Here is a 3532-nt window from a genome sequence, read left to right on the forward strand (position 1 = left end):
CAGCAAGAAAGGAAGAAAGGAACAAAGAAACTACAAAACAGTCATAAAACAACTAATAAAATGGCAATAGTAAGTCTTTACCTATAAGTAATTACTTTAAATGGAAAAGGTTTAAATCTTCCAATCAAAAGACATAGAGGGGATGAATGGATTTAAAAATTAAGATCCAACTATATGCTTCCTATGAAAGACTCACTTTAGCTTTAGGGACACACATAGGCTGAAAATGAAGGAATGGAAAATGACATTCCGTGCAAATAGTAAACAAAAATGGCAGGGGTGGCTATACTTATATCAAACAAAATAGAACTAAGTCAAAAACCATCACAAAAGATAAAGAAGGTCATTACATAATGATAAAGGGGTCAATTTATTAAAAGGATATAACAATTATAAATATACATGCACCCAACATTAGAATACCTGAATACATAAAGCAAATATTAACAGAACTGAAAAGAGAAATAGACAACAATACAGTAACAGTAGGAGACTTCCATACCCCACCTTTAACAATGGATAGATTATCCAGACAGAAAATCAATAAGGAAACCACAGACTTGAACAACTCTACAGACCAAATGTACCTAACAGACATACAGAGAACATTCCATCCAATAGTTGCAGAATAAACACTTTTCAAGAACACATGGAATATTCTCCAGGATAGAGGATATGTTAGGCCACAGAACAAGTCTTCGCAAATTTATAAAAATCAAAATCATATCAAGCATCTTTTCCAACCACAATGCTATGAAACTAAAAATCCATAACAGGAAGAAAATTGGAAAATTCACTAATATGTGGTAATTAAACAACACACTCCTGAATAACCAGTGGGTCAAAGAAGAAAACAAAATAGAAATAAAAAAATATCTTGAGACAAATGAAAATGGAAGCACTATAAACCAAAACTTACAGGATGCAGCAAAAGCAGTTCTAAGAGGGAAGTTTATAGTGATAAACACCTACATAAAGAAAAAAGAAAAATCTCAAATAAACAACCTAACTTCATACCTCAATGGACTAGAAGAAAAAAAAAACTAAGTCCAAAGTTAGCAGAAGGAAGGAAATAATAAATATCAGGTCAGAGCACCATGAGCTTGCCAGGTGCAGGGTGGAGGCTGGAACAGGACCTATGCAAGATGTAGGATCTGGAGAAGGATCTAGAATCTGGCATAGAAGCCAGAACAGGATCCACAGCAGGAACCATGGCATCATCTGGGCTGTGTCCATGGCCGCTGCTCCTGCTGCTGGTGGGCACTGCATGAGCGAGCCTCAACTTCTGCTCAGGTCAGTCGTTTCACCAACCCTTGCCAGGGTGCAGGACATACCCCCAGCCTCACAAGTTCCTAGTCCCATCGGATCTTACGCCAGCATCACCAGGAACCAGCACTTCCCCCAGTACTGCAGCTCCTGCTGGGCCCACAGCAGCACCAATGCCGTGACAATTCAGATCAACACTGAGAGGAAGGGCATGGCACACAGCCCTCCATCCTGCTGTTGGTGCAGCATATCATTGACTGTGGCAACACAGGCTCCTGCAAGGGAGGCCAGTCTGGAAGTATGCCCACCAGCACGGCATCCCGAGCGAGACCTGCAACAAGTACCAGGCCAATGACCAGGAGTGTAACAAGTTTAACCAATGTGGGACATGCACCAAACTCAAAGAATGCCATGCCATCCAGAACCACACTCTCTGGAAAGTGGGCAACTATGGCTCCCTCTCTGCGATGGAAAAGATGATGGCAGAAATTTACACAAATGGTCCCATCAGCTGTGATATAATGGCAACAGAAAGCCTGGCTAACTACACTGGAGGCATCTGTGTCAATACAGTGACAGGACCTACATAAACCATGTCATTTCCATAGGTGGGTGGGGTTCAGCGATGGGACTGAGTACTGGATTGTTTGGAATTCATGCGTGAACCATGGGACAAGAGAGGCCAGATGAGGATAATGACCAGCACCTATAAGTACGGGAAGCGTATGAGTTACAACCTTGCTGTTCAGGAGAACTGTACATTTGGGGACCCCATCATTTAAGGGGGATATCTCTGGAAGAGCAGTTTTTTAAGAAATTATATCATGAACCATAACCAGAAGGGATCCTACTATTATGTGCACCAGGAATTGGTTGGCAGGAAGTGGGGTGACTGTTGCATATCAATATTAGATGGCTGGTAGCAGCACTAAACACCTGGCCTGGAAGGGGTGCCTGTAAATATGAGAACCAACGTGATACTGGCTGAAAGAGCATTCCCGACAGAAGAGTTGAAAATGGAAGAAGAAGAGTTAGTGATCTATAACACTGATGCCAGAGGTAGAGTCTGGGCAGGGGGGTGGCCGATAGCCAGCAACCCACCCAATCCTCTTACCAGGTTCTTGACTCTGCCACAGGAAAGTATTCAAGGGCAGAATCACAGTAGACAGTGAGAACAAGTTTAATAAAATAGGAAATACATGTTCCACAGAGACAGTGCAGCAAAGCTCCAGAGACCGAGCAGGGCCCATACCAAGTTTAACACAAAAGTAAGTTCAATACAAACATCCAATCTAACACAAAAGCAAGAAATACACACTTTAAGTTCAGTACAGAGTGCAGGCTGTCTCAACAGAATGAGCAGTCACCTGCTGAAAGTAAGTTTGATACAAAGTAAAATCTACACACCTCAGCCAGTGAAGTGCAGTTGCCTCCAGGAGAGTGAGCAACAATCCCGCCTTCTGCTGGGATTTGGCTTTTATAATTTCTCTAATGCATATTCAGTTAAGGGGGTGGCTCCCAGTTATGTAACATTTAGATTTGCACATGCTCAGTCGGTTTCTTCCTGGAGCATGTTCATTGGTCAGACCCTATCACAGGCATATTCAATAGTCTGTGCTCTCTATTGAGCATGCTCAGCCACCAGATTTGCATAAGCCAGCCCCTCCTGGTCTCATTTTCCCCCAATTGGTGCTGAAAATAGGCCTAACTGGCAACAGTAACTTTCCTCCATGGGAGAGCCCAGAGGAGGGGGCCTGAGACCTGCCAGAGCGGCTGGAAACCCAGAGGCATGTCTTGAAACCTGAACCCAGGGAAATTGAGCACCTCCTATGTCAATACAGCATTTAAGAGGTAAAATAGTTCAGGCTTATCACCAGTTCTTAAGTCACCTTGGAATCAAGGGGAGTGGGGGGAGAAAGATTGCAATTTTGAATTGCCCAAGTGAATAAAATACCCCACCTCACAAGAGAAAAATAATCAGGGCAGAAATAAATGAAATAGATTACAGAAACACTAGAAAAGATCAATGAAACTAAGAGTTGGTTTTTTAAATAGATAAACAAAATTGACAAACCTTTAGCTAGACACACTAAGAAAAAAAGAGAGAAGAATAAAAATAAAATTATAAATGAAAGAGGAGACATTATGACTGATACCATAGAAATACAAAGGATCCTAAGACACTACCATGAACAATTAATTATATACCATCAAATTGGATAATGTAGAAGAAATGGATAAATCCCTAGAAATATACAACCTACCA

At 41.6% G+C, this 3532-nt stretch overlaps 1 pseudogene; it reads left to right on the top strand.

Annotated features, from left to right (window-relative positions):
- Window positions 1-1234: 1234 nt before the first annotated feature.
- On the top strand, window positions 1235-2048 carry LOC134387456 (cathepsin Z-like; annotated as a pseudogene).
- The last annotated feature ends 1484 nt before the right edge of the window (window positions 2049-3532 follow it).

This window comes from Cynocephalus volans, chromosome 10 (assembly GCF_027409185.1).
Source record: "Cynocephalus volans isolate mCynVol1 chromosome 10, mCynVol1.pri, whole genome shotgun sequence".
NCBI lineage: Eukaryota > Metazoa > Chordata > Mammalia > Dermoptera > Cynocephalidae > Cynocephalus > Cynocephalus volans.